Raw genomic sequence first — 13,596 nt, 5'->3', positions numbered from 1 at the left:
CAGTAAGACAGACATTGGAAATGTTCATAAATGCTTTAGGATCCTTTCCCTGGGAGCTTTTACTTTCTTTGGAGTCACAGACTAATGTTTGAGTGACAGACAGCATGACACACGGCTTGTTTACATGAAGTGTTTCAGTATCTGGAGACAGCATGTTCTTTATTTTCAGACTGGCCTCTGGAAAACTCACAAGAATCAGAGAGCATTTCTTCTTATATTTGGGGTTGTCTACTGAGGACATCACAAGAATTGAGGTGATCTTCTTAGTTTCCAGGTTGTTCCCATGTATGCCATCTGGCATTGAAGCAAATACCTTCTGGATAAAGAGTTTCTCATCAGATGATTTCCCCTTAGAACTGGCAAGGAGGGTTTCCTGAGCAAAGAATTGGCAATAAAAGATGATGCAGGTGTTTCTTCTGTGATGGAGATAAAGCTATGCTCAGGAACAGACTTTTCAGAAATTTGAACAGGGATACCTCCATAGTTAAAAAAAAAGTTTGTCCATTTGCCACAAAGGTGAAAGGCTTTCTCCTAGTTATAGCATCTGAGTGATCAATACTGTCACTTGCTAATTCTGGCTGTATTTGATGGCAGAAATAGACTCAATGGTAAAGCATATTACTTGTGTCTTACTTATAGCCTCCAGGTGATTTGTGGATAAGTGTTTTTTGCAATTGCTGATAAATATCTTTGGCATATTTTTAGTGATTTACGCGCAGTGATCCTTTGATGGACTCATGATTTCAAACAACATGACTCCCAATACAGTACTTATTAATAGGTCTTGAAGCAAACTGTTCCAAAATATGTCTTGCTCTATGAAAGTCATTTTACTGTATTGATACACTGAGTTCTTGTTTCATGCAGAATTGGCATAGATTCTTTGCAGGAAAGACTTTCAGCTGAGTGTGAAGTTGTTCCTGTGCTAACTTTGGCTGTGTTGTCTAGTTCAACAGTACAGTAAAGCTATTGCTTGGTGTAGGGCCAAAGAGTCGCACAGTAACAGAAACACAGACACAACAGAATATGATACTGTGGCTGGTTCAGGCTTGGAGCTCAGAACAGTCATCCTGCTCACATACAGAATAGGTCAAGGTGCTTTCATTGGTATCATTACCCAACTGAACTGGCATAGAAGCAGAGGTTAAGCCCATATGAAACTGAAAGGCTAAGAAAAGATCAGAACTGGGCTTTGGCAGAGAATACATCTGAGACCGTAGAAGATCATTTAATGCTGTGATATTTCAGTTTAGGAGCATGTGAGGCAGTTGCACAGGATACTAACTTGACATGGTTTAATCAAAGCCTTCTTTAGGTGAAATATAAAGAAAATAATAGATGAACGCTGGGAGAGAAGCAGGTTGGAAAAGGCAGTGAATAGGGATTTGGATGCCTGTAGGGGAAACTATGAAGGTAAAACAAGTACAAACAGCAGGAAGGTAAAAGCAGGGAAACAATAGACAACCTATCATGATTGATGGTTTCTCTGCTCCTTGGAGGTGATCTCTCTGTGAGTTGAAGAGGATCTTACAAGAAGGAAAGTAGCAGGCTCATTTCACAGAATTCAGAGAAACAACCAGCAGCTTCAATGGACAAAGAGCACTGGGTGGCTCAGTGCCAAAGGCACAACTATTGGAATGTAACTGACATCCTGGGAGGCAATTAAATTCAGGATAATCCCATAAACAATCAAGAAGACAAAGGAGAACATTGGAAGGTACATAGAAATAGGAACCAGAACCAGGGAAAATCTGAACTGGAATGAGGGTCAGGAACAGGACTGGAATATACAAAACAGAATATAATGGAAACCTGCACACTACCCCGGACAGGACAGGAATATGCAGTCAGAACATTAACACATAAAAACAAGAAAAGGAATCTGCAAATGCAAGAAAGGTCTGGATATGTATAGTCAGAGCTAGAAACAAGGCAAGGACAAGGACAAAGAGGCAAGATAAACAAGAGAAAGGCAATGAACACAATAACTAAACATAATAAGACATGGAATCAATCAACAATGAAAACAGAAATCAAAAGGCAAGCCTGGACAATAGTAGCAGCATTATCAGAGTTCAAGGAGGTTCAGCAGCAAGGTCAGTTATGAACCGCTGCACTGTATGCTCACCAGGCAGAAATAGCAGGGGGATCAGGGGAGGAGCACAGCTGCTGTGGAGTGCCAGGTGCAATAAATCAACCAGGTGCAAGGAATCAACCAGGTGCAACCAACAGTGAAGAGAAAGTAGAACTGGAAAGGGGAAGGTCAGAGAAAAACAACCGACACAAGACAGGACATGGAAAATCCAGAAGCCAAGTATGAGTTGAAGTCAAGAAATAGAAAATTCCGAGGCAGGTATAAAGAGGTAAGAAAGGCTGTAGTTTCCAGGAATCGAAATAAAGTATAGAATACTGCCACCAGGATGTATTCACATCAGGGTTTGGAGACAGAAAAGACTACAGGGACCAAGATACATCAGGAAGTTTGTGCACAAGACTGGACTGGAATGTGAAGTGGTCTGGGAATGCAAGGCGTAGAAGTGTATAAAATCCTATTCTGGGATAAAGGTTTGGCCCTAGAAACCCATTGTGAGTGCTACTTAGTGACCAGATGGTAAAATCCTAACAAGGGAATTATCTTTTTTTTTAGTAAAGAGACCCTTCAAATGAACTGCTGTTTGGACATACATTTTTCATTTTCATTTATGACACTTTTAGTCAGTAGCTGCATCTTAAATATAAGGAAATGAGAAAACACAAATACAAATTTATAGTGATTGTCTATAAATATGTTGCAGATCATACTGGAAAACTAACATTAATTAATTTCAAGGTAATTCATTAGAACATAATTGAAAATACGTAACATTGGGACTTTTAATTCTTTTGAACACAAAACTTCAATGTGATTATAAGGTTTTAAAATTTGATTGTCCTGATCTGATGGGTTTACAAATTTCCTTCCAACAGTATTTTAATGTAATTCTTATTAATGTATACGCCCGATCTGTTTCACGTGGATCAGAATCACGCATTTTAACTTTACTTTCTGACTTTTTAGATACCATACAAACTAATTCTTACTTAATTATTGCTGGGGATGTAAATTGCACCTTCAAACCCTCTGTGCTTTTAAGCGATCTAACCGCGGAGGAGGATGACCTATGGGGGATTGCACAATTGAATGGTGACATCTCCTGCCCACGTTCTCGAGTTGCAGTCCAGCTAGCCTCACTATGTTTAAAGTTTGGCCTCAGGGCTTGTAATGGTTGCACTCCCTCTGATCTAAACCTTGCACCTACATTCCAACGAGGCTCTCAGACTAGTGTTATTGATTACTTCCTATTAGATGTGCGACTTTGGCCATCATTGAGAGACATGAGGGTAGACTCCAGGTGTGAGAGCGACCACTATCCCCTGTTACTCACCCTCTCTGGGAATATCTTTGGTAGAACCCTGAATACGCAATTTACAATGGTCCCTCCCCCTATTTTAAATAATGCCTACACGAAGATAGGGAGGCCAAAAGTGTTGTCGAATCCCTACTTGTTACGCAAGATTTACCAAATGTTTTCTGATAATTTTTCAGCCAATGAAGATCTTGATCCTAAGGCTATTCCACTTCTTGGTATTCATGAAAACTTGATTGTCAAACTCCAAAGTATTTTTTACAAAAAAGGTTATGGCAAGCCTGCGATGCGGGGTCTCGACTAACAGTAGATGGTTCAACGATTCGTGTATGAGAGCCAAGCCTGGCCTAAAAAAGGCTATTAAGGGTGGGACCCCGGGGGCAATTCAACAAGCTAGAAGCGTGTACAAGAAGACTATTTCACAATCAAAGAAATCCTGGGAAGACTCTATTTGGCAGGAATTGTTGGATGCCTCAAAAACAAATAATACGCTCTTCTGGGAATTGTTGACTAAACGCGAGAGAGGGGGTAGGTCAAATCTTAGGAACCACATTCAACCCGAAAGTTGGGTGGAGCACTTTTCTCTTCTTTATCAGGAAATTACCATTTTTGGGGTTCCTGATAATTACAATGTGGGGTTAGATCCCCCCACTTCGCCAAATGCTAACTTTGATATTTCTCCCCTTGACGGGAGCCTATACGATCGAGAGGGTCACATTTGTTTTTCTTTAGAAGAAACCACCGATGCTATCATCTCCATGAAACCTGGAAAAGCACCAGGACCAGATAAAATCCCAGGTGATCTTTATAGATCCGAGCGATCCATATGGACCTAGTATATCAATTTGTTGTCGAATAAAATCGCAGAAAGAGGACAAATTCCCGGGACATGGAAGGGTGCCGAAATTATCCCCATCTATAAAAAGGGTAACGCAAATCTCCCAACCAATTATAGACCGATTAGCCTAATCGATAACCTGCAAAAAATCTTCGCCAAACAGCTTTTAGGTAGACTATCGAGTTGGGCTATGGAACAGCAGATTCTTTCTCCGCTACAGGCGGGGTTCCGGCCAAGGATAAGTACGGTAGACCAGGCCTTTAGGCTGACAGTGTTACATTGGAAATATGTAGTCCTGGCAAAGCAAATCTTATATGTAGTGTTTGTTGATCTGCGTTCGGCCTTTGATTTGGTCCCAAGAGAAAAATTGTGGGAAGTGCTATACAAAATAGGGATACCAGCTAATATAATCCACCTACTGAAACGCATGCATGAAGACACATATGCGCAAGTGAGGTGGGGCAATCAAGGCGAGTTGACTAATAAATTCCCCATTAAAAGGGGTTTCCGACAGGGTTGTGTCCTAGCACCACTCCTGTTCACCCTATTTATTAATGAGGTGGTGCAAGAACTAAGGGCATGTCAGAATGATGCACCCACTTTAGTCGACCAGAAAATCCCCATTCTTCTCTTTGCAGATGACTCCCTACTCATCTCAAAAACCCCTATGGGCTTACAAATCCTTGTGGACAAATTTAATCTCTTTTGTCGGAATTCTGGCCTAGAGTTGAACCTGAAGAAAACCAAATTGATGGTGCTTCGCTCTGGCCCACGAAAGAAATGCACTACAAGGCTAGATGGCGTTATTTTGGATCAGGTTAGATCCATTGATTACCTGGGTGTGAGGCTTACTGATTCATTCCCATGGGAGGAGCAGGTCAGCAAGAGTGCGGGGCTTTTGCAACATCGGTCAGCATCCATACTGCGCCTTTATAGGAGCACGATGGCCAAAGCTGTATCCCCAGCAATAAAGATCTATGTGGCCAAGGCGCAAGGTGCTGCTGCCTACGGTGCAGATTTGGGGCTTCTCCGATAGTAGAAGAATAACTAAAATCGAGAATAGTTTTGCACGGGCCCTATGTGCATGCCCCATTAGCACCCCATTAACCCCCTTGTTTCTAGACTTGGGGTTTAAACGAATGGCTGACCTAATCATTTTACGACCTTTGCTGTACTGGGTGAGGCTATGGATAGTCCCAGAATTGGTTGTATATAAGTCCTCACTTCTAGAATTGTTAAAATGTTCTAATTCTACCTCCATCCCATGGATCAAACACATATCTAGCTGGTTTTGCACATTAGGATTGAGAGACTTATGGGAGAACCCCCACCAACTTGAGGAGTCCCACGTAAAAGCATTGAAGCGCGCTTACTGGTCCCATATACGGAACAACTATATTTCTCATAAACTTAATGGTCGTTTAACTAATCTCTTTATTGATTTTAAATGGTACCCAGAGTTCGAACTATACCTAGATTTGATTCCTGACCTACTAGGCAAAGGACTGTATGCCAGATTCCGTTTTGGAACATTACCATTGATGACCCTGACGAGCAGATGGGGATCCAATACCACTTCTGACATTTGCCCTGTGTGTGGTAATTCCTCTGATACAGTAGAACATTTTATGTTTTTCTGCCCTGCTTACTTAGTCCCAAGGTCCAAATGGATCCGTAAAATCTGTCGGGAACTGCAGATAAGAAAATGTGACCTAGCCTTGAGGATTTTAAAAAGTCACAACTCCAATGTGTTAATATACGCAGTAAGCAGGTTTTTAGCAGCGGCTTGGCGTATACGCAACTTTCACACAAACAATGATCTTAATTGATTTTTAAGTTGGCCAATCAGGGATTCTATTTTATTTTATTCTATTCTATTTTTAAACTTGGTTGATGGTAGTTTTGTACTGTTTTATTTATGATGATTGCTTATTTTTGTATTGTATTGCTTTGATGATCTGCTGGCCGAATAAAGCTTATTGTGAAACACGTAACATTGTAAATTAGGCAGAAGATTGAGGCGTCCTTTTTAAAACATATTCAAGTTGTCAAGGAGTAGATTGTGAAATACTAGTTGTACCCGAATCAAGACTGGCACTAGAAGGGGAAAAAGCACTTTTTAATCAAATAAGGTAGGGGTGTTGGTAAATAGCGACTAGTGGTTAAGTGATATTCTGCCTCAGCTTCTCCTACACCTTCTCTATCAAGTGAATTTTTCTCACATCTAAGACTGCCTGTCTCAGTATATATCCTTTAATATCGACTTTATCTACTCCTTTCAAAGCATCTCTTTTGATAAAACATCCAGTTAACAGGTGGCACAATGAACTGAATCACATATAGAACTAGATATATCTGACAGAAATGTAAGTCATTCTTTCTAAAAATGGTGTCAGTTAGTTATGTTATCTGTGGGGATCAGCATGACTCACCTAATTCAGTGTAACGTAATCACTAGGAATTGCCTAGGAATTCTGCGAGATTTTGTATAATTGCACAAGAAGTGTAATTCTGTGTTTAGAGCTACTTCTTCACTTTTAAATGTTCCCTTGCATTGAAAAGGGTGTGAGAATGCTTTTGTGCTAAGAATTAGTGCTAAATGCAACAGAACACAAATAGCGTGACTACGGAGCTGCTCACACTGACTAAATATGTTCTTGGTGTAGGATTTTCTCACAACTTACTCCCAGCCTTTACCTCTATTTACTTAGCGCCAATTGCCCTCTTGCATCCAAAATGGGCATGAGAATGCATTTTTCACTATGAAATAGCACAATATGTGCTATTAGGGTAGGATTTTGAGCCCCCAAAAATGATGGACTAAACTCAGATCTTTGTAACTGGGGGGGTAAATGTTTGCATTGTTCAACATTCTGTCCATCATCTGTTCTTTTTGCTTTTGTCACCCTAAGACCCATATTTATACTTTTTTAGCGCGCATCTGTGCCGCTTTCTGATGCAAAAGCGACGCAAACTTAAGAAAAACAATCATATTTTGTAAGTTTGCACCATTGTTGTGTCACAAAATGATGCAAATGCAGTGCTAAAAATGTATAAATATGGGCCTAAGTGGGAAGGTATGCCCATACATGGGTCCCATGCTCACTGTCCCACTGAATTCAAGCTAGCCTGGCTGCTGAGGTGTGATACTCTGAAACCAGTCCCAGAATGCTTGTTTCCAGTCCAGGGAGGACTTGGCTTGGCAGTTCGGGCTGGACTGTTCCATGCAGAACAGGGTCAAGACTGATTTGCATATGGCAGGGTCCAAACTGGGATGGTGTGGTGGGCAAAGAAACAATGGATTAAACCCAGATCTTTGTGATTGGATGTGAATGTTTCATTGTACAGCATTCCATCCATATTCTGTTCTTTTTTGCTTTTGTCGCCGTAAGTGGGAAGGGCATGTTCAGATGTGGGTCTTGTGCTCACTGCGCCAGTGGATTCAAGCTAGCTCGGCTGAAGGTTGATGCTCGGGAACCGGTCCCAGGATGCTTGTTTTTTGTCCAGGAAGGAACTGGCTTGACAGTTTGGGTTGGATTGTTCCAATGGGGGAACAGGGTCTGGGCTGATTTGCATATGGCTGAGTCCACTGTGGGAGTCCCGGTGGGCAATAAAATGACGAATTAAGCCCAGATATTTGGGCCAGGTGTATGTCCATTTCATTTTGCGAGTCGCTATCTGTGATTCATTGCAAATTACATTTAGAGATTCGCAAAATGAAATGTAATTTCAAATGGGATCACAAATGACCTACCTCATTAATATTCATGAGGTGGGGCGCAATTTGAGACCCCCATTGGGAATGGCCGCACTCACAGGGATGGTGGCTGTCTGGGCTCAGCAGACCACCATATACGTGACTGCTTTTCAATAAAGCACTTTTTTGTTCAAATGCCTGTTTTCCTTAAAGCCAAACGGGATCCATTTTAAAAAGAAAAATGAAAAGTTTTCTGTTCATTTTTTCAGAGTAGGCAATGGTCCGTGGGAACACTGTCTGCTTTGAAAAAATATTTCAGCATGCATTCACAAAAAGGAAGGCATCCCATGGGGACCCCTTCTGGTTTGCGAATGGGTTAACACCAATTTGAAATTGGTGTTAACTGTGATTGTTTTGTGACCTGATTCATTGTCACAAAACAATCATACATACTACTGGGAGTCGCATTTAGGAAGGGATGTCCCTTCCTAATTGCGAGTCACAATCCCTATTTTGCATTGTTCAACCCATCACCTGTTTTTTTTGCTTGTATTGCCCTAAGTGGAAATGGTATGCCCAGATGTGGGTCCTGTGCTCACTGTGCCACTGGATTCAAGCTTGCCTGGCTGATGAGGGGTGATACCCCGAAATCAGTCCCAGAATGATTGTTTTTGGTCCAGGGAGGACCTGCCTTAGCAATTCAGGCTGGACTGTTTCAATGGAGAACAGGGTCAAGGCTGATTTGCATACGGCTGGGTCCCAACTGGGGTAGTGTGGTGGGCTAAAAAAAGGATGGATTAAACCCAGATCTTTGTGACTGGGGGTGAATGTTTGCATTGTTCAGCATTCCACCCATCATCTGTTCTTTTTGCTTTTGATGCACTAAGTGAGAAGGGTATGCCCAGACGTAGGTCCCGTGCTAACTGCGCCACTGAATTTAAGCTAGCCTGACTGATGAGGGGTGATATCCCTGAAACCGGTCCTAGGATGCTTGTTTCTAGTTCAGGGAGGACTTGACTTGCCAGCTTGCACTTGTCTGTTCCCATGGGAAACAGGGTCAGGACCAATTTTCATATGGCTTGGATCAAACTGGGGCAGGGTAGTGTGGTGGGCAAATATATGATGGATTTAACCCCGACTTTGAGACTGGGGTGAGTGTTTGAAAATCTTCAGCAGCTTGTCCATCATCCTTTTGTGTTGCTAAAGTTGCCTTAAGTGACCAGATGTGGATCTCTTGCTCACTGAGACCCTGAATTCAAGCTAGCCTGGCTGATGAGGGGTGATACATTTATATCAGTCCCAGGAAGCTTGTTTCAAGTTCAGAGACGACCTGGCCTGGAAGTTCGGGCTAGACTGTTCATGTGGGGAGCAGGATCAAGACTGATTTGCATATGGCCGGGTTCAAACTGGGGTGGGATGGAGAGCAAAAGAATGATGTATTTAACCCAGATCTGCAACTAGTGGTGAGTGTTTGAAACATTTCAGCTCTCTGTCCATCATCCTTTTGTGTTGCTAAAGTTGTCTACGCGGCCAGGGTATGTCCAGGCGTGGGTCCCTTGCTCGCTGTGCCACTGGAATCAAGCTGGGCTTGGGGGGGTGGACATTCCGGAGCTGGTACAATGGTGCTTTCTTCCAGTCCACGGAGGATCTGGTCAAACAGTTTGAACTGGACTATGCCCATGGGGAGCAGATTCAAGGTAGATTTGCATGTGTCTGGGGTCAAACTGGCGTGGTATAGTGAGCAAAAGAACAATGGATTTAACCCAGGTCTGTGACTGGGGGTGACTGTTTGTAAAGTTTCAGCACTCTGTCCTTTTGTGTGGCTTAATTGAAAAGTAACAATGTCATGTACATTGACATATATGATATGCATATTTGCATATTTTAAGCCTGATCTGTGTATCTCATCCATACATGTGGGTAAGGGCGCATGATGAATTGAGGTGGAACCAAGATAACACTTATCCTATCCAAAAATGACTGAACATTTGTCATCTGTCTCTTATCTATGGACAGCGGCAGAGTAACAATTTTCTCAAAATGGAAGCTTTTAAAAGAGGGATCCATTTGTTTAACAATAATATTTAGGCCATAGTCTGCCTGAGCTAATACCTGGGTGCTCTGATTGACCCTAGTTATTTATTTTCCAACTGACATCCCTTAAACCAACAAATCTTAATTTACAGTCATGCTGCTGGAAAAATTCTTGAGCCCAGATTTAATTGGGCCTTGAGCCTTAATGTGGCGTTAGAAGGCCAAAAATGTAGCGCCATTTTTACAAAGAAGTGCAATGCATGCATTGTGCCACTTTGTAACCCTTTGCGCCACATTATGCCTGTGCCAGGTATAATGAATGCAAAGGGGGGGGAGTCCCCATTAGGGGGGCCAAGAAAATGGCACAAGGAAATCTAAGAGATTTCCTTGTGCCTTTTTTTGGACACTTTTATTGCCTGCTCAGAGCAGGAGTTAAATTGAGACTTACAGTGGTTTCAATGCGCCTCTGGGTGCTTTGCAGGATTAGTGTAAACATTTTTTATGCTAATCCTGCAAAGTGCCAGGCTAGTGTAACAAATAATGACACTAGTACCCCTAACTACCGCCATGGTGCACCATATGTTAAATACAAACAAACACAAATGATGGACAGAATGTAGAACCAATCAAACATTCACCCCAAGTCACAGATCTGGGTTTAATCCATCAATTCTTTTGCTCACCATGCCACCCCAGTATGGACCCAGCCACACGCAAATCAGTCTTGACCCTGTTCCCCATGGGAACAGTCCAGCCCAAACTGCCAAGCCATGTCCTTCCTGGACCAGAAACAAGCCCCCGTGGACCGGTTTCAGGGTATCACCCTTTACCAGCCAGGCTAGCCTGATTCCAGTGGCATAGTGAGCCCGGGACCCACATCTGGGCCTACCCGGCGCACTTATGGTAACAAAAGCAACCAAACACAAATGATGGACAGAATGTGGAACAAATCAAACACTCACCCCCAGTCACAGATCTAGACTTAATCCATCAATTATTTTACTCACCATGCCACCCCAGTTTGGACCCAGCCATTTGCAAATCAGTCTTGACCCTTTTCCCCATGGGAACAGTCCATCCCGAGCTGCCAGGCCAGGTATTCCCTGGACCGGAAACAAACATCCTTGGACCAGTTTCAGGGTATCAGCCAAGCTAGCTTAATTCCAGTGACATAGTGAGCCCGGGACCCACATCTGGGCATACCCTGTGCACTTATGGCGACAAAAGCAAACAAACACAAATGATGGACGGAATGTAGAACTAATCAATCATTCACCCCCAGTCACAGATCTGGGTTTAATCCATCAATTCTTTTGCTCACCATGCCACCCCAGTTTGGACTCAGCCATATGCAAATCAGTCTTGACCCTGTTCCCCATGGGAACAGTCCAGCACAAATTGCCAGGCCAAGTCCTCCCTGGACCGGAAACAAGCCTCCTTGGACCGTTTTCAGAGTATGACACTTAATCAGCCAGGCTAGCTTGATTACAGTGGCATAGTGAGCCCGGGACCCACGTCTGGGCATGCTGGGGGCCAAACTGGAATAGCATGACAAGCAAAACAAATGATGGGTTAAACCCAGATCTGCGACTGGTGGTGAATGTTTGATTTGCTCTGCATTCTGTCCATCATCTGCTGTTTTTGTATTTGTTAACCCCAAGTGGGGAGGGTATGCCCAGGCATGGATCCCGTGCTTGTTATGCCACCAGATTCAAGCTAGCCTGGCTGATGAAGGGTGATACCTTGAAATCAGTCCTAGGATGCTTTTTTCTGGTCCAGGGAGGACCTGGCCTGGCAGTTTGGGCTGCACTGTTCCCATGGGGAAGAGGGTCAATACTGATTTGCATATGGCTGGGTCCAAACTGGAATGGCATGGCAAGTAAAAAAAAAATGGATTAAACCCAGATCTGTGACTGGGGGTGAATGTTTGATTTGCTCTGCATACTCTCCATCATCTGTTATTTTTGCCCATATTTTAAATACGGCACACACATGGTGGCGTTAGGGTGGGGCTAAGGGGTGCACTAGGTGCAGCACCACTTTTCATAAATCTGTTCCTACGTTCTCATGTAATCCAGCCCCATTTGGCTAAATGTCTTGTCTCTCTGGTACTTATAAAGTTGGACCCTACATCTCTCTACCACAGAATCCACATCACTAAGAAACTGAAACAGCCTGGTACCAGCTACCCCTAATTGATACACAAAAATCTTAGCTTCCCGAAGCAGTGATCAGAATCATGCAGAATTGCTTTGATCTGTTAAACCTGGACTATGTCAGTTCTCTGTTCAGAAGTATTCCTGTTCCATACTGTAGAAGGGCAACCTGCAGGACTCCTCTGTACTCAACGTCTAAAGAAGTATGGCTACATTATTCATCCTGACAGAATTTCAGTAAACTACATTACTCAAATGCAGGGCAATAATAACCAACATTGATTTAAATCGTGGTTGAAGGTCCCGGTTGATATGCCTCTTTGAAGTAATAGCCTGTTGAAAGGTAGTAGTGGATTCAACCATCTTTGCAAATACCTTTAGTTACCAGTTGCTGGTCTTTGACTTCATCTCCGCCAGTTCCCTCCTTATGTTAGGTCTGAATAAGGGCACCTATCACTTTATATATTTTGTCTGCAGGTTGGCCCACCACTTGGCAAATGTTTCTTCCATTACTTGTCAGAGTGCAATCAGTTATTCTCTTCCCTCTACCTTTAATTTCAGTTCTGCAGGTTCAAACTAACAATCACGTGGCACCAGAATGCAATAGCTTCTGTTATGTTTGGAAATGTATCAATATAGTGCCACGTACAACTTTGTAATAACGTTCTTTTCTGATTGATAGGTTTTATGTGCTGATATCATTTACCTTTCTTATTTATTCAAAATATTTTATTTTACTCAAATGGCAATTTCCCTTGCTGCATTGAGTGAAAACGTAGTAAATCTGGGCCCAAATATGCACAAATTATCCTGTTGCACATCACCACGTCCAGAATCCTGCTTTCATAATGTGGTAAAATGTGTTTGGAGCAAGCACTTCCTTAACTTACCATCAACGAACATAAAATAGCAGGAGTCAAATAGTTTTGTGATCATGCCATTAGTGCGCATTTGTTTAAAATTGTCCTGGCATAAATTAAGGTTAACCTGCTGCCTTTTACTGGCCAACCACCCACATACTAACAGACGATGCGGCAGCCCTCCTTTGCACATCCTGTTTATTTTGTGGCACAGAAGAGCTGCCGAGGTTGTACAAAGTAGTTAAGGCATTTATTCAACAGATTAAATCATTTCACGAAGCTCATGCTTGGAGTGCTGTTCGCATCCATCGCGGTAGAAAGAAGGATATTTGGGAGAAATAGGCACTCGTGCTTCTTTATGGTCGTCGCTTGAACTATAATAAAGAAAGACTAGCAGACCTTGGACAGTTATGGACTGGAGCGTTTTCAGCATTCCATCCAAATGTTATATTTAACTCACATGGATAAATGAACAATTACAGTCACCAAATGACCAAGGTCAAAGTAGACAGCTGCAACTACTCACTGTCTTTTAAGAAGTAATGCTTAGCATGCTCAGATTTTTAAACTTATACTTATTTTTGGTAAACACCAAAATATACGC

This window comes from Pleurodeles waltl, chromosome 9 (genome assembly GCF_031143425.1).
Source record: "Pleurodeles waltl isolate 20211129_DDA chromosome 9, aPleWal1.hap1.20221129, whole genome shotgun sequence".
NCBI lineage: Eukaryota > Metazoa > Chordata > Amphibia > Caudata > Salamandridae > Pleurodeles > Pleurodeles waltl.
Note: the sequence above shows the minus strand (reverse complement) of the source record.